This window comes from Ambystoma mexicanum, chromosome 7p (assembly GCF_040938575.1).
Source record: "Ambystoma mexicanum isolate Mex_15411 chromosome 7p, UKY_AmexF1_1, whole genome shotgun sequence".
NCBI lineage: Eukaryota > Metazoa > Chordata > Amphibia > Caudata > Ambystomatidae > Ambystoma > Ambystoma mexicanum.
Window position 1 is genome coordinate 97,813,013 of NC_090939.1, and position 25,390 is coordinate 97,838,402.

General features: G+C 49.0%; 1 protein-coding gene across 9 annotated transcripts in view; it reads right to left on the reverse strand.

Annotated features, from left to right (window-relative positions):
• Positions 1-25,390, reverse strand: part of SPICE1 (spindle and centriole associated protein 1) — a 1,365,450-nt gene that overhangs the window by 451,959 nt on the left and 888,101 nt on the right. The gene's annotated exons all lie outside the window — the stretch shown is intronic.

Genomic DNA, 25,390 nt, shown 5'->3' on the forward strand with positions numbered 1-25,390 from the left:
AGTTCAGGCTCCAGGATATTAGTAATGTCGTCCCCGGCCTGCAAGTGGAGCTGGATGCATTAGGCCGCAGTATATGTCCGGGAGAGGCGGGAGGGCTGGCGCGGCCGGCACAGCAGGCGACGGGGCCAGTAGGGCCGCCCCCCGCACCCCTTACCCTGCAGTGAGCAGTGCTCCGTAATCCGTGGAGGCTGGCCGCAGTGGCCGCGAAGACAGTGGGGCTCTGCGCGAGGGTGAGCCGGAGTGAGGTCGACAGCAGCGGCGCAGGAAGCAGGGGGCTCGAAGGAGAGAACCGCAACGGGGTCCCCGCCGTGCAAGACAGCAGGCGGGGAGCTCCGGAGGCAGGGAGGAATCCGGGGTCCAGGAAGATTAGTATGCCGTCCCGGCCTGCAAGTGGAGCTGGATGCATTAGGCCGCAGTATATGTCCGGGAGAGGCGGGAGGGCTGGCGCGGCCGGCACAGCAGGCGACGGGGCCAGTAGGGCCGCCCTCCGCACCCCTTACCTCGCAGCGAGCAGTGCTCCGAAATCCATGCAGGATGGCCGCGGTGACCGTGAAGATAGTAGGGCTCCGGTCGAGGGCGAGCCAAGTGAGGTCAATAGCGGTGCAGCAGGAAGAAGGGGGCTCGGAGGAGAAACCCGCAACGTGGGTCCCGCCGTGCGAGACCAGAAGGCGGGGAGCTCCAGAGCCCAGTCCGTTCGGAGCAGCGCAGCCGAACGGCAGTCCGCCAAGGTGAGGTCCACAGTATTGGGCGGGGAAGCAGGAGTTCGAGTCAGAGAGATGGCGGGTGAATCCGCTGTCTGCGACGCCCCTCCCCCGCAGCGGCCCCTAGCGCCGCGCTCTCTGGTGAGAGGGGGAGCCGCGGGTCCTGGAGGCGCAGCACGGGTCGAGGCAGAGACCGCAACCCCGGTCCGGGCGAAGAGGTAGAGCTCGGTCCCAGGGGGGAGCCCGGAACCAGGACTTGGCGAATGGGTTGGCTGATGGTTCGCCCACAGGCACCGACGGTATGGCGTAATAACGCAGTGTTTCAGGGCACCTTTTAGGTCTTTTTCGGCTCTCCCAGCCCGGAGTGCGACGATCAGGCGGCCATCTTGCTTCAGCGCAACCGCGCCCCCCCTGTTGGTTGTGATACTAAAGGTATACCAAAGTGAACACAAACTGTTAATTAACCAGTTGAAGCTGTTAAAAGGTATACCAAGTTGAGATCTGTTGACAAGTTATAAACTACTAAAAAGGTTGTGGCAAGTCAGCCTGACCAAGATTATTGTGAAGAACCAGCAGATGTCCACACACTTTCGGAACCCTCCCGTCGCTCGTGTTGCCAAAACAACCAAACATTTAATATTTATTACAAAGAAATATTAGTGCGACCATGTTACTTAAAGTAGTTTTACTATTCTTGTATAATGGTTCTTATATAGACAATATGACATAATCCATATGCCAAAATCCATTTGTTTTCTTCAAACAAGTTAAATACACAATATATAAAAGAAATGTTTGTTAAATCACCAGAATATAAAGCACAGTTGGTTCAATTGTTCACAAATCAATCCTACACAATTTTCCACATTGACAGGTGGAGTCCAGGCACAGAGTCCCAGTCTGCCCCTGTCTGCCCCCGTCTGCAGTTCTTGGCGAGAGGAGCTGCACGACGCTGTGTCCGTTTTCTATTTCTATTTCCACTAGCTGTGACTTCAAAAACCCCTCCTACGCGCAGAGTGGAGTCCAGGCACAGAGTCCCAGTCTGTCCTAGTCCGCCACAGCACACCTTCTCGCTTTTCCAATAGTGCATTTGGGCATCTGTTACGCTCACCTGGCTCCCACAGGGGCGTCGGTCGGACCCGGACAGCTGCGGTCTCCACCCACGTGATGCGTAGTGCAGCGATGACTGACTGGATCTGCCCTCCTAACCAGTAGAAATATTCTTATGCAAGTGGAGAGCTGGATTTAGCCACTTGTGGATTCAAGTGATGGCACCCCCACAGTCCTCCCCAACTAATCACCTCCGAAATGCCCTCACAGCAATCTCACCTTATATTCTTGAAAGATGAGCTCTCCATCCAGCGTGGATTTGCAGGGGCGCGTCGATTCCAGTTACTTCACTGGTTTGAAGGCTCGGGAGAGTTCCGGAGAGTATTGACTCTGAGGTTCCTGGTGAGGACCAGTAAGTATTAAGTTCATAGAGTTCAATATGTCCCATGTTCACTCTTGTTCCCCCCTTCCTTTCTTGTCTTGCAGCTGGCTCGTGAAATGTTGCACGAGGAAAACGTGTTTTGTCTCTCTTTACAGATGAGGCACGTGAAAATATGGAGAGTCACAAAAGGATGCCTCCGGTGGTAAATCGGATAAGTCTATGTTGGTAAGAATTATATTTGTTGGTTCCCTCGGCTCATCTTGTGGTTTTCTTTTGTCTCCTAGGTGCCGAAGTTCGGCGAAGAAATGATGGAGGCAGCGCCGACCCGAAGGATGCTGTGAAGACTGGCGAGTATGGCCCGGCACTGCAGCTGGAGGTGCGGCGCGTGCAGAAATTATGTTCTTTACAGGTCCGGAGACAAGATGGATCCAGAATCAGGTGTGGAATAGAAATAAGTTCGTTTTCTAACCTTGTCCCTTTCTTTCCTCTTTGTTTTAGGAGCTCCGGATTCGAGGTGGGCGTGGCAGAAAGATTGGATGCAGGCTGCAGGCACGGTGAGTGTTACGCTGCTGGATGCAGAATAACGCGAAGCGTGTGTTGCTGGTCGGGCGTGGTTTAAATAGCCTCAAAAGTAGTCCCAGGTAAGAAGTACCTAGAACCACAACCAAGTAAAAAATAGTCCCTGTAGAAAAATAGTCCCTTTCAGGCTTCATGTTGGTAAGTAATGACTATGAGCCTGGCACCTTAGGTGCCAGGACTGAACCCATATAGCCCCTAGCCGGGGCTGCTGAGGTTTTACTAAATGTCTAGATGCCTGCTCCCGGGGCTGATGGACTTGGTCCGGATGCCTGGGGGTAGGCATCATGACAGCATCATGACTAACTGCTGAAGGACCCCAGACACGACGGAAAACGCTTCAGCATCGATTTATGCTGAACCTGTGGACAGCCATGAAAGCCACTTCGGGTGGGTGTGAAAAGGTAAGCAAGTGTGTAAGTTGGCCCTTACCCTTACTGCCATCATCATTGTCTAAAAAACAATTGCAGAGTAACTCTGGCAGCACGAGTAGTGAATCTGAAAGTGCCGTCATACCCACCCTATCCATCTCAACAAACTCAGCACTCCTATGATTGTTTGGGTGCCCAAAACTGCATACCTTTAAACACAGAAACAGTCGATCATCAGTCAAGCCCACACACTCAGCCTTCCTCATCCATCCAGCAACCGCGCAGCGAAGTCAGTGAAAACGCAGAGGCACCCGCGGCAACTCCAAAAGAAAAAGTGCTTACCCTGTTATCACTATGCGACCTGGATACAATGCCGGTTCCAACTATATCAACATCTAACTTGCCACAAATAAATTCTTAGATGGCCGCGATCATTGATAACGGCAATACTTCTGATGCGTTCTATTCTCCCTTCTCCGTCACTGATGCCGAGCTAATCAGTGCATCTAACGCACCAAATGCTGATCCTCGGATTGCAAATATCAATGTTTGGGAGTCAATTTAAGGTGCCCCCCAAAACAGCACATCCAACTAAAATGGAAACGAGACATCAGAAAGTCCCTTTAACGAAGCCTTTCTTATACCATCTTCAATGCGTCTTCCCGCTTCTCAAGTAGTTTCACCTGAGACAGGAGCCTCTAATGTGAACCCACAGGGCACAATAGTATATGATCGCACATTCAACAACAAGGAAATGTCAAAGGACTTGTCCGAGTCAATTGCAGCAAAAAAAGACATGAGTCCATGTGGCTCAGTCACAAACAACAGCACATATAGCGACGGAACCGCAAATAAGGCGGCAGCAAAGTCAACCTGTGAGAGTCGGGAGTTGCCAAAAAATAACCAAAGGAAAATGGCAACCATAGTGCATATGCATGACAAGTTCCTGAAGTGACAGGAAAGTGCATTATGGTAACTTCAGGCACGGATTTAGACAACGCTGATGCCTCTGCTACATTCCAAAGTTCACCTCAACAAACATCTAAAATGAATATTATGGTTTGAGCTCTATTGCAAGAGCATGACGCCTACAGCGAATTATTGAGCTAAAACTAAACCACTAACATTTAAGGAGCCAGAAATCTTGTCAATAAACGTGAGCATGCTGTGTCCTAAAATCAATAGTACTTCTGTGGAGAATCGAGCAAACAACAAACCCCAAAACCTTTCGCATCTAGATGCCCAGTTCAACATCGAAAGCTTGCATGCTTCATCGAATGGAAAAGACCCATCTGCCAAAAACCATCCACTATTGAGTCTCTTGTGAAACCCTAACCCACTTACACAACAACGTTGTAGCAGCCTCATCAATCGTGCTGCTCCCGTTCACTAAACTATATGAATCACTCAATGGAGCAATCAGTGATCAAGGGGCAATGCTGTCCAATCTCGTAAATAAAATGGAAAAATTGGATCTTTTCACGGGGTTCTTGCAAAAACAAATAGATCAGCAAGCTGACCTTTCTGTGCCATGGCAAGAACATCTAAGCGATTTAGCCGCACGGCACCATTGCCAAAATGATAATTTAATTGAAAGTTTGTTAGAGGCAGTGAGATGGATGCGTCACCATACCGGAGAAGTGGAAAAGAAAGCACAGAACCAACAAGAATCCATCTTAACGAAAGACAGTCCGCCCAAAACTATCTCCCAACAAAACCAAACCAAGCCTCCGAAGGTGCATGGGAGGCACTCTTCAAATGAGCCAGTGACAGACCAGGGCATAAGGCCAATCGCAACCACTAGCCTTAGTGCAAAAACCCTGGCTCTGACCTCGGATGGCTTAACGACTGAAAAAGGAATCCAAAATAATGGTTCTGAACAAAACAAAGCCGGTAACATAGAAGTAAACAACCAGCATCCGCTCAAATGCACCACGAACGCAGCCAACCCTCTGCAATGCTTAGCTGATGCTCCATTCGCACCAGCCAATGCAAACAACTCCTCAGCTTCCAACAAGCAACCTGAGGCAGTTGCATCAACGACGCCAATTAATAACCCACAATGTTCGTTCAACATCTTTAATGGCCCTGCTAAAACCATTGCGATGATTGGCAATTCCACAAGACCTTCTAGAGAAGTCAATGTCTCAGTACGAGGAAAGAAAACCAACAAAAGAATGTGCGTCCAAATGTGAAAAAATTCACAAGGAACTTAACTACGCTGACAAAAACTGGCCTGTTTGATCGCACAGCAGGCACAAGTAAGTGGGTCGCTCAGTCCGCGCCTGACCAAGGACCCGGCAAAGAAAACGGTCAACAAGCTAACAAACAGCAAAACGTCGTCGTCTAGAATCTGACGAAATGAGTAACCCTGCTGGACAAAATGCCACTGGACGCCCTTTCTCAGGCTAAGTTACCTTACTGAAAAATACACATCTGGTTGATTCCCTTGGAGTCGTCAAATCCAAATCCCTTTGTACAAGGTACAATTGTGCAAATAACAAACAAATAAGAATGAGAAACAACATCTATCACTAATAAACGGATATTGGAACCCTGGTATGATAACAACAACAAGCTTCATTAGTGCAGTAACACTAATTGATGAAGCAATATTGACTTACAATAATTTATCAATAATTGTTTGTGGTGAGCTAAACTGCAGCTTAGTTCAAATATGACCATGAAAAAAAGACAAATCTGCAGATTCCAGCTAATGCGGTAGCAAACAGAGGACAAATCTGGTCCGATGCTCTAGCAATAAGAAATTGCACAATGGTAAATGGCAATACCAAAGGTGACCAGCCATGCAACCCAACGTGGCGAGGATCGTGTAGTTTAAACACTTTGGATTACATCTGGGCCGCACGTAAGGTCTTCGAAAGAGTGGCTTGCCTAAATGTAATTCCAATGTCTAACAGTGATCACAACCCGCTACGCCTTGTCTGGGAAGTCGACTGGGGAGAACCAACTGTCACATATGATGTGCAACGTGCCCTAAATGCGGCGGGCAACCGTTTGAGGATCAACGGGCCACAATTTGAAAGACTACAATCTGAATTAAATAGATTGAACAACGTGGACTATTCCCCTTTGCTGACAGACTTCAAGATGACAATGGCATCTTCAAGAATAATCGGTCACACTTAAACATCTGTTCAGCAAAGACATCATCCAAGGAAAAAAGGGACTAAGGAAAGACCTGAGACAGATAAAGAAAATGAAGATAACAGCTGAATGTAAAGTCACCAAAGTGAAAGAAAGACGCCAGGCCTATCGGCATTGGTTTAAGTCTCACGCTGTGTCAGTCGAACAAAATCATGTCGAACTTATGTTGGAACTATTGATTACAAAAAACACGCGTGACATTTGGGTTATCCTAAACAAAGGAAACACAAAATCTCTACCGACAACCACTAATCCAATTACCAGTGCGAAATGGGTCAAGTATTTTGAGGGAATCTATAAAAAGCCAACAGATGAAACTCAATCCGAATCACACAACACATCCTCGATGTGGGACATAACTCCATCAAGAGATGAAATTGAACTGGCAATACAAAACCTAAAAAGCTCGAGAGCTGCCGGCCCAGACCAAATCTCAAAAATGATGCTGAAGAAACATAAGGAACAATGGGCAAAGTTTATTGAATGTCTATTCTGCAAAGTGTCCAAAGGCAAGATAATTCCAGAGTCATGGCTAAAGGCAATCATGGTCCCAATTTACAAGCGCAATAGAGATGATCCAGCGAACCATCGTCCTATTGCCCTTCTTGACACAATTGGGAACATCTTTGGCTCTTTCCTTCGTAAGAGGCTTGCCGCATGGGCAACAGAGTCAGGGATAACTGACATTCGACAAGCAGGTTTCACCGAGAGAGTGGGAGTCGAAGTGAACTTATTGTCAAATGTCTTAAAGCTGGAGGCCCGAAAGAGAAACATTTTCTTTGCATTCATAGTCCTGAGGCAGGCCTTTAACACAATAAATCGTGAGAAATTGTGGACTAAACTAACAAAGTGGAATTGTCCACCTTCAATTCTGGAACCACTAAAAGCACTTCATGCTAAAACTACGGTGCAAATAAGGTTGAATCATTAAGGTGATCTGAGCCTGCCAGTAACCACACATAAAGGTGTCCTTCAAGGCTGCCCTTTGGCAGCTGAATTGTTCAAACTATTCATAGCGGACTTGCTTGTGTGGCTAGACACAGTCCACTGCTTTCCAAGATCAACAGAACACCAATCAAATGCCTTTTCTATGCAGATGACGTGGGGCTGACTGATTATACTCAGATTGGTCTGCAGCGTCTCTTGAATCGTTTATATGAGTATATGGAAACAAATGAGCTTGTGATAAATGCAGAAAAAACAAAGATCATGAGCATTGGACAAGTGCTTACAAGAAAAGAAAACATTTGGATGGTCTATTGCAAATGACGCATGAAGCACTGTAAAGTCCTTAAGATACCTTGGTGTGATGTTCAATGACTATCTGCGGAGCAGCATGCACTAAAGACCTAACTAAAAGAACGATCAAACTTGGTCTACAAGGAGCAAAGATCAACAACGAATATGGGAAATTCACGATTGCCCCAATAATGACGTTCTACCTTCAGAAATGTATTCCAAGTATCGTGTTTGGTGCGGAAGCAGGTTGCAATCTTGACCATCATCTTTGGCAAAGATTAGAAGACATGTTTTGGAGACGAGCCCTGAGGCTCCCCCATTACATCTCAGTAATTGCGCTGAGACATGAATTGGCCATTAACTCTCTCCACATGATAATTATATGGAAATCCTGCGCCACCCTGAGGAAAATGTACCTTGGTGAAAAGATTCTATGTCAAGACCGGAGGCTCCCATTATGCTTCTCTTTCTTTTATTAAATTATTAAAGGAAGCTCAGCAGCAAGAAATATTTCTTCAGAATATTGAAAAATATTTATGTAACAAGTAAACAATCCAGGAAAAAAACACTCTAAAATCTTGAGAGTTGTAAAGAACACAAGAAACTCCATTTCCCAGGAGGACAGTGAAAAGTTCAACATAAAGTCACCAACATGTGACTTGAAACGTCCAATGACAAGGTAAGTCTCTGAATAAACAGTCCTGAAAATGATGCTACTTCCTCTTTCTTTGCTGCTCACAGCAAGAGATAAGTACATCATTTTCTAGATCTGTTTATAAAATTTAGTATATATACGAAATGATGTGTTATTTTCTTTATAATTGTTTTATGATTGGCGCAACGTTCGTCGCGCGCTATAATACGAAGTAATTTCTCGACTTTGTTGCCGAGCACACTTCGAGTGTGTTTGTGTGTTTTCTCTCCGACGCCGACCGCTTCCGGCCGGCGCCGGAGAGTACTTCACTTTCTTAGCCTTCGTTAGGCTGTTTATTCATTCTGATTTTCTGTGTTATTGTGGGCGTAACTCCCGCGGCTCCGTTCCGCTTCGTTTCCGAAGCGGCCTGGGTCCTCAGGACTCGGAAGGAACCGCAAAGTCCTCCGAGTGACCGTGGTGCTTCGAGCGGCCACCAGAGGGAGCGCCTGCCGTAGCAGGTCCGCTCCTCAGTTTTCTGGCGCTCGCGATCGCTTTCCGTTATTATTTCATGGCGGATTAGCGATCGCGAGTGCCGGGAGCTCCCCTTAGCATTTTCTTACTCAAAACAAATAAAAGAAAAGAGGAATTTACAGATACAGCAGATCGCTGTTTCGTGCCCTTCTGGTTAGGGCTCTCACAACTTTCCTCATCTGAATAAGTGGGCATTGAGAGAAGGCGGTCTGCTCACACATTTATAATTAAAAAAAAAAAAAAAAAAAAAAAGTAGGGTGAATAGAAAGGTGCTCATAATATGGCAGCACAATACTTCCCTCAGGAGGGCCAGGATTGGTCTGGTCAGGAGGAAGAGGTTCATGATTTTGATGAAGTGGCTATGGCTTCCAGCCTAAAGAAGGTGCTGGGTTCCACTGTGGAGACCAGCATAAAAAAAGCGGTGACACAAATGCTTATGCCTATTCAGCAGCGCCTGGATGACATGGAAGAGCATTTGCAAGACAAATCCCTACCAAAGAAAAAGACCCAAAAAAGAAAGCACCTTTCAGAAGGGGGATGTACACCGGCTCACCTGAGTAAGAACTCTACGACCCCCCCGAGCCAGACAGAACCAGCCACTGCTGCCTTATCAGACGCCTTCTCCAGGCTTAAGAAAGCCTTCTTGGACAGGAAGGGGCCCCCTTCCACGGATGAACCCTCCTATCCGGAGGAAGAATTCAGGGATATCACACCTTTAAGCCCAGAAGAATATCAACAGGGCCTGGATCAAGAGGAGCTCGACTTTCACAGTCAGTCTCCAGCTTCCTCTGAAGAAGATGCGCACTCAATTGGGTCGCGACCCTCTACCTCAGGGATTGTGGCAGCCCCCATCCCTAAGAAGTCAAGCACAGATTCCCTTTCCTCTAAAGGAATGTTTGTGCCGGAGGATCTGATACACCCCAGATCTTCGCATTGGGAGTCATCTTCTAGGACAACAGATTATATCAAGAACAGGCTTCGTAAGCCTTTGGACAAAGAGGTCCGAGCAAAGCTTAGGGCGGAATGTCCACGCCCCGAAATCCCAGATAAAGTAGCCCTGACACCGGAGTTAGACTCCAGAATGATTACTTTCCTAGGAAAAAATATTAAAGATCCACGAAAAGGTATAGATCGTGCCTGGAGGTCGTGTCAAGACCGGGTGCTGGACATTACAGGCCCTCTGGCCAAGATAATGGATCTAGCCGAAGCGGCTATTAGCACAGGAGAACCCATCGATCCTGTGATACTTTCAAGTTGCGCTCAAAGAGCCATTTGTTTACTGGGCAATGCCAACTGTACCATTTCAGCGGAGCGCCGCAAAGGTATCTTGCACAAAATAGACGCTAAACTATGCGAATTAGCAGACACGGAATTTGGAGCAACTGCCCAAGGCCTACTTTTTGGAGACTCCTTCATGAAGGAAATGTCCAAATTCGTAGGCACCTTTACTGCGCTGGACAAAGCACAAGCATCCATTAAAAGAGTGTTTTCTTCAAGAATTTTTGCCAGGGCCGGACGAGGCAGAGGTCGCTCTTCCGGCCGATATTCCTTCGATAGAAGACCTCAACAATCTAGAGAACATCACGCCTGGCAAGATCGCTCAGACACCTTCTTCCCTTCGAGAGGGAGAGGCAGAGGCAGAGGTCGCGGCTGGAGGAGAGCCACCCGGTACCCAGCCCAACAACAACAAACCACAGGTCAGTCTACCCTCCACAGCGCCTGCGCCACATATGCCTATAGGGGGGAGGCTAGCTCATTTTGCACATGCTTGGGATTGCTTATCAGGGGACGCATGGGTCAGAGATACAGTGCGCGGCATGCACCTAGAATTCTTCGCACATCCTTTCCAAACAAATCGTCCCGCTCTCATTCCAATGTCCAAGGAAGACCATGTCGCTTTGGACAAAGAAATTCACAGCTTAGCAATGAAGCAAGCGATTCGCCCCTGCACGAGCCAAGGCGGGTTTTTCAGTCCTATATTTCTGGTACGCAGAAAAGAGAAAGTGCGTCCAGTAATAAACCTGAAGGCCCTCAACGATTTCATCGTCTACCGCCATTTCAAAATGGAGGGTATTCACATGCTAAGAGATCTTCTGAGACCCAACGACTGGCTAACGCGCCTAGATCTGAAAGATGCGTACCTAGCGGTTCCCATACACCAGGACCACACGAGTTACCTCAGATTCTCTTGGAATCTTCACAGCTGGGAGTTCACGAGCTTGCCCTTCGGCCTCTCTTCCGCTCCTTGGGTTTTCTCCAAACTACTCCGGCCAGTAGTGGCACATCTCAGGGAACAGGGTGTTCGCCTAATTATATACTTGGACGATATGATCTTCTTGGCTCAGTCTCAAGCTCTAGCGGAGCAACAGACCAAATTAGCCATAGACCTACTTCACAGTCTCGGTTTTCTTATAAATTGGGAGAACTCAATCCTTCTCCCTTCCAGAAACTTAGAATTTCTAGGGTTCGTCGTAGACACCGAGATAACTCAACTTCGTCTTCCCACAGCCAAGATTCATTCTACCAAACGAGAGATCCGCAGGCTCCTTCAGAGGGAGGAGTTCTCTCTTCGGGACTTAGCGAGAGTGATAGGACTTCTCTCCTCCTCCATTCAAGCGATCTTTCCCAGACCTTTACATTACCGGGAGTTACAGAGACTCAAGGGGCAACACCTAAGACGCAGTCTCTCCTACTCACAGCGGCTAACTCTGTCACCGGAAGCAAGGACAGAGCTCAACTGGTGGCTTACTCACATGGAAGCCTGGAACGGCCGAGCAATATTCGGTTCCGCACCAGACCTCGTGATAGAGTCAGATGCCAGCCGTTCCGGCTGGGGAGCGAAATGCGGTTCAGTAGCCACAGGAGGAACGTGGTCTACTTCGGAACTCGAGATGCACATAAACTGCCTAGAGCTCTTGGCGGGTTCCTTCGCAGTACGCTCATTCGCCAAAGACAGAGTGAGTTGTTGTATCTTATTAAAAATGGACAACGTCTCGGCAGTGAGATACATCAATCATCTGGGAGGCACCAGATCTCGACCCCTAGCGGAATTAGCCAAAGATTTTTGGCATTTCTGTCTGCAACACCAGATTTCAGTCACAGCGGAATACCTACCAGGTCTCACGAATGTAGTAGCAGACTGGTACTCCCGGAACACGATCGACTACAGCGATTGGAGACTCAACAGAGAAGTCTTCCTCAGAATTCAACGAATTTGGGGTCCCATGTCCAAGGATCTGTTTGCCTCGCGCCTGAACGCTCAACTTCCAGTGTTCTTCAGCTGGAACCCCGATCCAGCAGCGACAGCGACAGATGCTTTCCTCCAATCTTGGTCAGAAGGGGTTCACTATGCCTTTCCCCCCTTCAACATGATTGCGAGGACCCTGGCGAAGGCACGTCAGAAGCAATCAGAATTGGTTCTGACAACTCCGGTCTGGACCTCTCAGACCTGGTATCCAGTTCTTCTGGAACTTTCTTCGGATTTTCCAATCCTTCTACCCCGATTTCCAGATCTCCTTCTAGATCCGGCGGGCAGTCGCCACCCCCTACTCCTCCACGGCTCTCTATCGTTAGCAGCCTGGAGGATTTCAGGGCAAGGTGGAGAGTACCAGGCATGTCCTTCAAAGCAGTTAGTCTCATCGAAGAGAGTTGGGCCCCTGCCACTCTCAAAAGATATTCTAACTCTTGGAACGCCTGGAGAAACTGGTGCCAACAGAAAGGCTTACATCCAGTTTCAGCACCTGTAGAGGAGATCCTCAATTTCCTCGCATCCTTAGTGGAAAGAGGTTTAGCATATAGATCAGTTAATGCGTACCGTTCTGCAATTTCAGCAGGCCACGACCCTATAGAAGGAGTTCCAGCAGGGGAACATCATCTGGTTTGCAGACTGCTCAAGGGCATCAGACTTACAATACCTCCTCCGTCCCGCTACAACAAGCTTTGGGACGTTAACATAGTGCTCAACCTGTTTCTTTCCTGGCCAGATAACAAGGAATTATCCCGCACTGCTCTGTCCGGCAAACTAGTTACGCTGCTCTGTCTCGTCTCCTGCAGGAGAGTTTCCGATGTTAAGGCTCTAGACATAGCAGGCAGAACCTTCTCTCCAGATGGCATTGTATTCCACATACATAGAAGGACCAAATGCAACTCTAGAGTGATCTCTTATCCTGCATTCACAGATCAACCCAAGCTCTGCTTAGTCAGATGTCTAAACGCTTACGAGGAGGTTACGGCACCTCTCAGGAACTCGCCAGACGGACAACTGTTGATAGCCTTACGTAAACCACATAAAGCAGTTTCCTCCCCAACTTTAGCGCGCTGGGTGCGATGGACCCTAACCCAAGCAGGGATTGATACCTTGCATTTTGGAGCGCACTCCGTCAGAGGAGCCATGGCCTCCAAGGCTTTTCAAGTTGGGATTCGCCTAGATGACATCATGAGAATGGCAGACTGGGCAAGTGAATCAGTATTCAAGGAATTTTATCTGAAACCAGTAGAGCAGCCGGCGGCTATTGTGGGTGGTAAGCTTTAAACTAGCATAATGGGAGCCTCCGGTCTTGACATAGAATAAAGATTTTCCATAAGGTCTTACTAGAAAGTCTTGATTCTATTAAAGACACGGAGGCGAGCATTATCCCACCCAGCGAGAAATTTAAATATGCTTACGGATTGTTATATATATGAATATATTACAAATGATGGTTTATTTTAAACAGTACTGTCGATTAAGTAACAATGTATTTCTCTCCCACCCCTATACGGGAACTAGGGTTGTAATATACATGAACTGACTGTGTTTCGTTCTATCTTCCTGACAGGGTCAGCAGACAAATCAGCCTGATACGGGACACCAGCATTACGCCACATGATGGCCTTGGCTTAAGGCTATCTTGGACACGTTCGCAGCTTCGAAAGAGGAAGTAGCATCATTTTCAGGACTGTTTATTCAGAGACTTACCTTATCATTGGACGTTTCAAGTCACATGTTGGTGACTTTATGTTGAACTTTTCACTGTCCTCCTGGGAAATGGAGTTTCTTGTGTTCTTTACAACTCTCAAGATTTTAGAGTGTTTTTTTCCTGGATTGTTTACTTGTTACATAAATATTTTTCAATATTCTGAAGAAATATTTCTTGCTGCTGAGCTTCCTTTAATAATTTAATAAAAGAAAGAGAAGCATAATGCTCGCCTCCGTGTCTTTAATAGAATCAAGACTTTCTAGTAAGACCTTATGGAAAATCTTTATTCCTGCATATAAAATCTTTGCGATTGGAAACAAAGAGATGCAATCCAAACTAACGCAGATGTGGAAGCTAAAGTTAGATGCCATCATTGAAGCTGCTAGCATAAGCAGATCGGAGTTACTAGATCGCCCACAACATGCACAAAAAAAACTAGAGATCTGGGACTGGATTTCGAACTCTGAAAAACGCATGAAACTCAAAACTGCTCTTCCTTTAGAACTAGGTGAAATCAAACTACATAACCAAATGAAGTTCTTATTAGTCTGTCCGTCAGGTCATCACAGAAACCAATTCCTAAGATTCAGGCTAAACGCCTTGAATAATAGGGAAAAGCTCTGGATACGACGGAATAAGGATACGACTGATAATAAATGCAGATTATGTGGTACTGGAGAAATTGAGTCCTAAAGCATCTGATAACTGCCTGTACTGGCACCAACAGCCAGCTCATTCTGCATTTCAGTAGCTTCAAACCGCAAAACAAGGACATGGACGAATGGTGGGCCTATGTAAGTGCTGGCAGGAACATCAAGCTATCATGCAGGCTAATTGACTACCTAGATATGATCCTGAGCGACAAATAGTCAGCGACTGGTGAAAGGAAAATCAGAGGAAAAGAAAAGACCTACTGCAAGGAAGCAAAAGTGTCATGAAATAGCCTAAGGAAATGTAATGAATGTGGACCTCGACTTAGAGAACAACTTGGGATTGAACATGTAAATGACGATGGTTTACTGATGTAACAAAAGTTCAGTATTGATTTATTGAACTGAAGTTTTACTAAAATAAAAAAAAAAAAAGTAAAAACAAATTTGACAGATTCATGGTAACTGTGGTTTCCAAAGTCCTTGAATTTCTGTTCACGTGTTTCGGGAATTCATTCCCTTCTTCAGGAGATGTTAATTTAATGTGATGCCAATTCCTTTTCTGTTCTAGAATTAACAATATATAATCATGTTTTAGATTCCAAATTATTAAGTTTGCAACAACAGTTATCGCTGTCATGTATCTTATGTTCAATAATCACCTGAATGATGCTGTATTAACAACGAAGTTGTTCAAATGTTCATGACTTCCTCTCTCAGGGTTCCCTTGTTCAAACCCGCTTCCACCTAAGGAGAGGTGAGATTATTAAAAAGGGAAGAGGCTAAATATATTAGTGAAAGCCTCATGTTTATTAAATGAGTTAGCTCCAAGCTAAAATGAAGGTAAGATCTAATTTTGTATACCTGTCGGTTGCAGCCAAGAGTACACAGCTCTATGTTGGTAAGGAAATCACACAATCACCCTTTCAGGAACTTCTGTGCGTTTCCAGTTTACTCCTGTGGGTCAGGTAAGGAAACTCATTTATGTTGACCATATCCCAATATTACTGTTCTTTATCAGCTCAAACTTAGACTCCTGCTTGGTAAGAACTTCACTGTGGCCAAAGGACATATTTTTGCTTGATGATTCTCCTTATTTGCCTAATCTACTTCTATCGTCCTGTGGTGTGTTCCGTGCCCTGTGGACATAGATCAAGATAATAGGGTATTCTGTTGTTCTAGAAGCCCTGAAAGATTATGAGTTTTATCCTTTAAGCAGTCATGTTGCAGATTAGGGCCATCACTTACCCCAGCACGTCCTGTTTAGACAGTCAATGCTTCAATGAAGAACCACAAGCAACATGCGGTCTGGAAAAATGCCTATTTTTGTTATACGTCATCACGTATTAAAGTGATGACATCCCTTATTTACTTTATTCTCGGTTGCTAAGTGCCTAATTTCAACCAATATCTCTGCTTGAGTGTAACAATACGCTGCCAGCAAATATTGCAAATGGATCTCAATTATTAAATAAAGCACCAAATCGCTGATCAATTCAATATGTTAATGTTTACTATGTGGAATTGTATGGCATTCTCTCAAGATGAGTCACCATCAGTTGTAGATGTTCAAATTGTGATAATTTCCCTTTTTTTCTAAATAGACCATTGATTCGTTCCTGAACATGATTCATACTTTATAAACTCAATTCTTCAGTATGGGTATCCCATAAATTCAGTTGTGGGAGTCACGCTAGTTTCAGACTTCTGATAACCAGAAGCTATATCTTTGAACTTTAGATGGATGCTATATGTCTCCAATGTCTAGGAAGACTAACTTGGCTTGTTTGAACCCCAAAATTGAGTTTATTAATTTCCGAGTATATCATCCTGATGCTTATTTCACGATAAATGCTCATAATCTTATATATTCAATTTGTGCTGACCATCTCACAAAATGGGTTTAATAATTTCACACAAACAATTATAATAAATAAACAGTCACTGTTGGTCATTCCATCTGTAGAGTTGTTTTACAATCATATACCAATTAAGTGACCTGACTTCACAAGTTTGTCTTTTCCGAAAGTTGTGGTTTCGTGCAGAGAGTAAACCCAAACAATTAGAAAACTATGGGTATGTACACTCCAACTCATAAAAAAGAACTCCGACTGAACTCTTCATTCATCCCTTCTGGGGTTAAGCGGTTTAGGGTTTCAATACAAGGTAGGTCTCTTTAATCCATGCATTTCACATGCTTACCCCCTCTGTGTGCTTTTTTAAACTATTTCCAATACAATCACCGAGTTGTGCGATGCTATGTCTATTTTCATTAAAGTATCAATTAACTGGTGATCTGATGTTGTTGGTTCTTGTATTACTCTTATGCTCACTCCACCTCTCCTTTGCTTTTCTTGTGGTTTCTGCATAAAAGATTCTGCATGAGCAACTTAGACCATGTATGATTAATTTGGTGTCACATGCTGCAAAATCTTTCAGTTTAATGTTGTTACCTTTCTTAGGGTGTCTGACATATCCACCTCTCATGATGTTATTGCAATTGTTGCAATTTAAGCAGGGGTATGTCCCTACTTTTTTTGTGCTCAGCGTTTGTTGTTCATCTCTCAGTGGTCTCTCAGCTTTTACCAACTGGTCTTTCAAGTTTCGTTCTCTTGTAGGCTATGATGGGTGGTTTAGGGAACAGTTGGTGGAGTTGTGGATCGTCAATGAGTCGTCAATTCTTCTTAATCAGTCTAGATATGCGATGGCTTTGCCCAGAGTATCTTATTGCATACAGAAATGGAATATCTTTGGATTTAGTTTTCAGGGCTAGTAGATCACTCCTTTGTAAGTTTTCAGTTTTCGTTTTAGCTTTCTCAATAATATTTTGGGCATAACCCCTCTTGTATTTCTCTGTCAATTTTTCATTCTCATTCTTTAATGTATCCTCCGATGATATGATTGTTTTTAGGCGCAGAAACTGGCCATAAGGCAGGTTGTTTTTTAGGTGTTGTGGAGGACTCCGATAATGTAGTGAATTGTTCACATCTGTCTTTTTATGTTAGATGTTGGTTATTATTTCGTTATCCTTAATCTCTAATTCAACATCTAGGAAGTGCAATTTTGGTGCGCCTACTTCCATGGCGAATTTGATTCTATCATGGATAGAATTTATGTCTTCTAAAAGTCCATGCATAATATTAAGAAAAGCAAAGGAGAGATGGAATGAGCATAAGAGCAATACAAAAACCAACATCAGATCACCAGTTGCTCAATACTTTAACCCCTTAAGTGCCACGGACGAGCCGGCTGGTCGGTGGCAAGCACTCCAGGTTGCCACCGACGAGCCGGCTCGTCAGTTTAGGCACTGTTTTGCTCGATCCCTGCTACGCAGGGATCGAGCAAAACTGTAATCCAACCCCGGGCTATGTGAGGGGGAGGTCCCTCCTCACTGCCAGGGGGCTGGATTACCTTCAGTTTCACGTCGGCGTGCGTAACGCACGTCGGCGTGAAACTGAAAGTAAATTCCCTGCAGCAGCCATTTTCGGCTGCTACAGAGAAGAGAGAAGGTAAGAGACCTTGTACCGCCTCGATCTCCGGCTGTATTTCAAGCCGGAGATCGAGGCAGGTATCGTTGGAAAGGGGAGATCATCCCCTTTCCAACAATACCCATTGTGTGGCATTGCTGCTCACGGATCGGGCGCAGGGCGCGCGTTCCGCGGGCAGCAATGCCACCGGATCAATACAGATCTGTTTGTGATGCGGGGGAGGGGGGCTGCTTACTAGGGCCACAGCGCCAGAGACCTCTGGGGGCAGATCACTGCCCCCAGGGGTAAAAAATAAAAAAAAAAAATCAACAAAAAAAAAATTGAGGGATGGGGGAGGTGGGAGGGGGTTTGGGGCCCTGGGGCCCACTAGACCACCAGGGATATGACAAAAAGTGGTGTCCCTGGAAAGGGGAGGTTCACCCCTTTCCAAGGCCACCACTGATATGACGCATTGCTGGTCACCGATCAGCGCAGAGCGCTGATCCGTGACCAGCAACCCACTGGACCACCATTGATTTGTTTGTGTGTTGGGGGGAGGGGGCTGCTTCAAGTAGGCAGCCCTTTCCCCCCCTCCGGTCCCCAAAGCATGGGGGCACATGCACATGAACCCTGGGGGCAGATGGCTGACCATCTGCCCCCAGGGAATGTAAAAAAAAATGATGGGAAAGAGGGTGGGGGTGGAAGGCCACCAGCCACCATGGATTTTTTACTGATTGAAAGAGGGGGTGGCCCTCTGACCCAATCGAACGGGGGGCACCCCTTGTAACCCTCCCTGTGGGTAGATATCTGCTCCTAGGAAGAGGCATCTGACCCCAGGGAGGGATGCATGAGGTGGAGACCTCCATTTGGTGTGGAGGGGGTGGGCGAGTGCCACCCCCCGTTGCAGTACAACATTCGCTGCCAATTTAGGGTGCCCCTCAGCCCCCCCTAAAAAGCAGCCTACGATTTTGTATTATTTTTTTGTTTACCCACTTCGCTTGGCGCAGATGGCCACATTAGTGTGCCAATCTGGCCCCAGGGTGCCCAAACCCTACTGCCCCATCTATTGGGGGTCCTGCCCCACCTTTTGTGGTGGCCCTCTCCCCCCCACTCCAAATGGCTGGGGGGGGGACACCTCATGCAGCCCTCCCTGAGCCTCCTAGGAAGGACTGCAAGATGTGCCCCCCCCCTCCGTTCGGTGTGGGTGAGGAGAGGGCCACCACAAAAGGTGGGGCAGGACCCCCAATAGATGGGGCAGTAGGGTTTGGGCACCCTGGGGGCAGATTGGCACGCTAATGTGGCCATCTGCGCCAAGCGAACTTGGGTAAACAAAGAACATACAAAATGGTAGGCTGCTTTTCAGGGGGGGCTGAGGGGCACCCTACATTGCTGGCAAATGTTCTACTGTAACGGGGTATGGTCCCCCCCCCAAATGGTGGACCCCACCTCATGCATCCCTCACTGGCGTCAGAGAGGGGGGGCCCACCTCATGCATCCCTCCCTGGGGTCAGATGCCCCTTCCTAGGAGCAGATATCTGCCCCCAGGGGGCTTGCATGAGGTGGGGCCCTCCATTTGGGGTGGGGGGTGAGTGCCACCCGCCGTTGCAGTATAACATTTGCTGCCAATTTAGGGTGGCCCTCAGCCCCCCCTAAAAAGCAGCCTACGATTTTGTATTATTGTCTTTGTTTACCCAACTTCGCTTGGCGCAGATGGGCACATTAGTGTGCCCATCTGCCCCCAGAGTGCCCAAACCCTACTGCCCCATTCATTGGGGGGCCTGTCCCACCATTTTTGGGGGCCCTCTCCCCCCCCACCCCAAATGGAGGGGGGGTGTACCTCACCCAGCCGTTTTTGGGAGGCCCAGGGAGGCCTGCATGAGGTGCCCCTGCCACCCATTTAGGGTGAGGGGGAGAGGGTCCCCAAGAATGGTGGGACAGGCCCCCCAGTGGGTGGGGCAGTAAGGTTTGGGCACCCCGGGGCTAGATTGGCACACCAATGTGCCCCTCTGCACCAAGGCAAGTTTTGTAAACAAAGAAAAAAATGGAAAATGGTGGAACGCTTTTTAGGGGGGGGGGGTCTGGGAAGTTTCTAATGGCCGCAATGGAGTGGGTGCCATGTCATGCAGCCCCTCCCTGGGACCAGATATCTGCTCCTAGGAACGGACGCCTGAGCCCAGGGAGGAGTGCAGGACAGCCCCCCGCCCCCATTCTCTGCCCCTGGGGAGGGCTACATGAGATGGGCCGCCCCTCCAATTTGGCCATGTGTGGGTTCCCACGGGTGTCTTCTTTTGGAAAATGCGTGGGGTTCCCCGTTTTCCTTGCTGGCTTTGACACCCTAGGCCCAAATCTGTAGGTTGCCCACATGAACAAAATGGGCAGTGGCGAAAGGCTTGGGGTTACCAGTGGGTTACCCTTTTCCTTTTGCGCCCCTGGTAGGTGCAACCACACATGTGAGGTACTGTTTTCATCGGGACACCGAGGGAACGTGGGACGGTAGACCATGTGTTGTTGGGGGCGTGTTTCGATGGGTGAGCTGAGCGAAATGTGCGGAAAATGCTTTTTTTACCCCACATTTCGGACTTTGCGGGGGTGTCTGGGTAATAAATTCTGGGGCGATTTGGGCATATCATACCTCTGCGGATTCCCAAAGGTGTCCTCTTTTCGGAAATGCATGGGGTTCCCCGTTTTCCCTGGTGGCTTGGACACCCGAAGCCCATATCTGTATGTTGTGCCGGTCAGCAGAGTGTCTCAAATTCCGGTCTGAAAACAGACTTGGGGTTACTTGCGTTTTAGGCTTTCCCCTTGGCGGCCAGGTAGGTGCATCCACACATGTGAGGTACCGTTTTCATCGGGACACCTGTAGGAACGCGTGACGGTAGGCCATGTGTTGTTGGGGGCGTGTTTCGATGGGTGAGCCGAGCGAAATGTGCGGAAAGGAACAAGTTACTTATCTGTAACTGTTGTTCTCCAGCATGGGTCTGGGATGGATTCACATGCTCATGAATATTCCCCGTCGTCAGGCTGGGAATCCTCGGTAAAGAAAAAATCAGTATCAGTTTCATTTCTGATCTGTCTTTCTCAGTAGTAACCAATCACTGGTCTCTGGGTCATACTGCCCCAGCCAATGACTGCCCTCTCCCTAAGCCCCTCCTCTGGCAGCCATCTTCAGATTTGGTAGCACGCAAAGTGGCAGTATGACCAAGTGAAGAGCCGTAGAGGGGCAGGAGGGAGGGTTCGCATGTGAGTCCATGCCAGACCCATGATGGAGAACAACAGTTACAGGTAAGTAACTTGTTCCTTCTCCAGCATGCGGTCTGGCATGGATTCACATGCTCATGAATATAAGAATACATAGCAGTACATACATGCACAACCAACGGTGGAAAAAAGGGCTCAACATTAAGCATTACATCAAAACTCAACATTAAGCAGTTCTTACCTCCTCACCAGGCTCACCTTAGGCGAACAGGGTGCGCAGCACCGCTGGGCCGACCCTTGACTCCCCCCTGGAATCCCTGGAATCCCGGTCGACACAGCAGAATCTCGTGAAGGTGTGCGTCGACCTCCACGTAGCAGCCCTGCAGATGTCCAGCAAGGGCACACCAGACAAGAACGTTGTGGTAGCAACGATAGCTCTGGTTGAATGGGCTCTCGAACAGCCAGGCAACGGTCGGTTTTCCATCCGATGACAGTGCGTGATGCAGCCGGAGAGCCATCTGGAAATGGAAGCTTTCGAGAGAGCCTTCCCTTGGCTCACAGGTCCAAATTTCACAAAAAGCTGTGATGTCTTCCGAAAACTCTTCGTGCGGTCCACGTAGAACTTCAGCGATCTAGCCACATCCAGCGAGTGCAAAGTCCTCTCGGCCGGAGACGAAGGCGACGGGAAGAAAACAGGTAACACCAAGGGCTCGTTGAGGTGAAAGTCCAACGGCACCTGGGGCATAAACAAGGGGTGTGTCCTCAGCACCACCCTCGTGTCGTGAAAAGTCAAGTATGGTGGCTTGCAGGATAGGGCCTGGATCTCTCCGACTCGCCGTGCGGAGGTGATGGCCACAAGAAACGCAGTCTTCCACGACAGGAATTTCAACAGTGCCGAATGCAGGGGCTCGAATGGCGCCCCCATGAGCCTGGTCAGCACCACGTTGAGCTCCCACGCCGGGGCAGGGGCCTTCACCGGCGGGAACGATCGGAACCGTCCCTTCATAAATTCCTTCACCAGGCGATGGGACCACAATGACGCCTGTCCTGTGGTTCTGGTGGAGATCGCAGCCAGATGTATCTTGATGGAGGCGTGAGCCAGTCCAGCCTTGGCCAGCGACAGTAGGTACCGCAGCACTTGAGGGGCTGTAATCCATAGAGGGTTAATCTTCTGTGCACGGCACCAGACAGAGAACCTCTTCCACTTATGTCCGTAGCACGAGAGTTGAGGACGCCCTGGCTTTTGCAAGGACCTCTCTGCAGTCAGATGGGATGTCGTACCCTCCAAACTCTAGCGCTGCAGGAGCCAGGCCTGCAAGTTCAGCGACTCCGGGTCGTGATGAAATATGGCGCCTCCTTCTCTGGAGAGAAGATCCGCGTCTGTCTGCAGCTTGACTGGTGGGGACGCTGACAAGTCCACAAGGTCCGGGAACCAGATCTGCCTCGGCCACGCCTGTGCGACCAGGATCATCCTGCACCGGGACCTCTTGAGCTGGTTGACGAGTCGGAGAAGCAACGGCAACAGAGGGAACGCATAAAGGAACAGGCCTTCCCAGGGGAACGAGAAAGCATCGCCCATGCTCCTCGGCTGGGGAAACCTGCTGGTGAACCTCTGGCACTTGGAGTTTGTCGCCGTCGCGAACAGGTCGATCTGGGGTTTTCCACATTGTCAGAAGAGTCGACCCACTTGATCCTGACTTAGGTCCCACTCGTGGCACGAGCGCAGCTCCCTGCTGAGTGAGTCGGCGATGGTGTTTTTTATCCCTGCCAGATGAAAGGGCACCAGAAACATCCCTTGGGCGAAGGCCCAATGCCACAGATCCTGGGCTTCCTTGGAGAGGGCTGGGGATCTGGTTCCTCCCTGCTTCCGGATGTAGAACATCATGGTGGGGTTGTCAGTAAAAATTCTCACCACCTTGCCCTTGAGGGACGGGAGAAAGGACCCGAGGGCCCAGAACACTGCACGGAGCTCCAGGATGTTGATGTGGAGCATCTTCTCCTCCGGGAGCCACAGGCCTCTTGCGTGAAGTTCTCCGGTGTGTGCTCCCCACCCTTCCAGGGAGGCATCCGTCGTCACCGTTATCTGGTGGGATGGGGTCTGAAAGTCTGTGCCCGCCGTCAGATTAGCGCGGGTGCCCCACCACCGGATCGCTCGTCGGAAGGTCCCATCGAGCGGAATCCCGTCCTCGAAGCTGCCCGTCGCTTGGATCCAGCGGGAGTCGAGGAACTCTTGCAGAGGGCGCATCCGAAGCCAGCACAGGCGCACAAGATATATGCAGGAGGACATCATCCCGAGGAGGGACTTGATGGACCTCACCCTGGCCACGTACGTGGCCAGCAGACGCTGCACATTGCCCAGGATGGCCTTCGTCCTTTCTTCCGATTGTGAGGCCAGGCGTGACACTGTCGAGCTTTGCTCCCAGAAACAGTGCGACTTGCGGCGGGACGAGGTAGGATTTGGGAAAGTTGATGGAGAATCCCAGGTTCGAGAGCAGCTGGACAGTCTTGGCTGTGTGATCCACGGCGAGCTCCCTTGTCCCTGCTCGGATGAGCCAGTCCTCCAGGTAGGGGTAGACGTGGATCCCTTGCAGGCGCAGCCGCACCGCCACCGGTGCGAGGCACTTGGTGAACACCCTGGGTGCCGACTTCAATCCGAACGGGAGGGCCTTGAACTGGTAGTGCCGTCCTTGGACCATGAAACTGAGGAACTTTCGGTGACCTTTCAGAATGGGGATGTGGAAATACGCATCCCCCAAATCCAATGACGACAGGAAATCGCCCTCCTCCAGTTGTCCCAGCACGTACTGGAGAGTGACCATCCAGAACTTCTGTGCCTTGATGTACTCGTTCAGCCGTCGCAGGTCCAGGATAAGGCGCCATCCCTCCTGTCTTCTTTTTTACTAGAATGTACCTTGAGTATACTCCGGAGCCCCGCAGCATCTTCGGGACAAGCTTGATGGCACCTTTTTTGAGCAACGCCCTCACCTCCAAAAGTAGTTAATGGACGTGATTTTTCTTCCTGACCACGGGTGGAATGCGGGGGCACTTTTTTAGAAATTCGAGGGCGTGCCCCGTGGGCCAGAGCGTCTAGCACCCAACGGTCGGTGGAGATGGACTCCCACACACTGACAAACTTCGCCAGCCGGCCTCCCACTGGGGTGCTTCGGTGGGGGCCCGACCCCGCTGTCGGTTCAATTTTGTTTGGAGGACGCCTTGCCGCCTTGGCCTCCCTGGCGACGACGGCAGGGCCCCCCCCCCGTCTTGCCTCGTCCTCTACAGGCTTCCTGCGACGAGGAGCAGGCCGCTTGGTGGTACGTAGAGGAGCCACCGCTGAATCCCTTGGAGGCACCCTGCTTGCCTCCAGCACTCCGAAAGGACGGCCTCCGTTGTGGAGAACGCCTAGGGCCCTAGCAGTCTCTGTATCCGCCTTCATGGCTTGGAGGGGCTCATCCACCGTTTTCCCAAACAGATTGTTCCCGTCGAACGGCATGTCCAACACCTTGGCTTGTACATCCTGGCAGAAATCAGTCGCCTTGAGCCAACCTCGTCTAAGGCAAACGCTGTTGCCTAGATGGCAGAAACCGGTGTAGGCAATGTCTGTTGCCACTGTAATGGCGTGGTCCGACGCCACTTTGCCTTCTTACAAGATCTCCAGGGCCACAGCCCTCTTGTCATCCGGTAGGAAGTCCAACAGGTGGGGCGCTCTTGTACCATAACTACCTGTCATAGCGGGCTACGATCGCGAGGGCGTTGGCCGCCTTAATCGTTGTTGCCGACGACGAGATAACTCATCCTCCCATTGCGTTCAGCATATTCCCTTCACCGTCCGGCGGGGAGGTTGACGTTGAGACCGATGCCCCCCCACTTTCTTCTTGGCCGCCGCTGAGACGACCGAGTCTGGGGTAGGTTGTGCCCTAAGGCACAAAGGGGCCGCGTTGGGGACCAGGTACTACTTCTCTTACCTATCCTTCTTGGCAGGCGTGGGAGACGGGTTCTTAAGAAGGGTGAGACCCTTGTCTCAAATGTCATCCAGCAGAGGCACGGCGAGGACGGACTTCCTCTTGGCCTTGTGCCGTTGGTAAAGGAAACTTTCCTTCTTCTCTTCGGGGTAGAGCTCAAAAAGCTCGGATGCCCTGGCGATCATTGCATGGAAAGATCCAATCTCATCGGACGGGGAGGCCCGGGCTGGTGATGGGAGCTCCGTCCCCTCGTCACCGCCATCGGTACCCGTGTCTGTTCCCGTGTGATCCCCAGGGACGGGGGACGTGGGTAAAGGCCGAGCAGGCCGCGAGGGCTGAGAAGGCAGGGCTGGGTGGATCCGTCTTCTCTTGTTCGAGGGGCTTCCAGCCTGGACCGGCTCTGGTTCCACGTCGGGCCTGGTACCGGGTCCTCCGTCGTTGGTAAGGGCAATCTCGTCTTCATCTCCGAACATAAGGATTGTATTGCCAACAAAATGGCCGCCGAG